This window comes from Aptenodytes forsteri, unplaced genomic scaffold (genome assembly GCF_000699145.1).
Source record: "Aptenodytes forsteri isolate BGI_AS27 unplaced genomic scaffold, ASM69914v1 Scaffold236, whole genome shotgun sequence".
Classification (NCBI taxonomy): domain Eukaryota; kingdom Metazoa; phylum Chordata; class Aves; order Sphenisciformes; family Spheniscidae; genus Aptenodytes; species Aptenodytes forsteri.
In genome coordinates, this window is record NW_008794456.1 from 4,964,823 (window position 1) to 4,965,261 (window position 439).

A 439-nucleotide genomic window follows, 5' to 3' on the forward strand; every position below is an offset into this window, starting at 1 on the left:
CAATTTTCCTTTGTATGTTTCTTCCATGCAGTAATTAATAGAGTGAACCTTGCCATCAAACTTTGTTAAGTAAGTCACACTTTTACATCATCATATTAAAACCACTTTTGCTAATACCTTTGACGGTGATTCTTTAAGCGATCTAAATCACTCTTTTCTGCAACATCATGCCACTGCCCAACAGAAGCAACTGGCAACTCAAATTTAGGACAGAGTTTGGGGTTTCATTCTCTTTTTTTTTCTTATCCCATGAGGTATCACATGCTTTCAAGGTATAAGGTACATTTGACAGGTAATTTTGAATTTTTGTTAAAATCTCATCGTGATGCAGAAAATACAGTACGTAAACTGGAGATCATGGTTCTACATTCTCCAGATTCACACTGCTTAGTCAAAGGCTGTTGACCACACTTAATTATCATTGAAAGTTAACACAAAA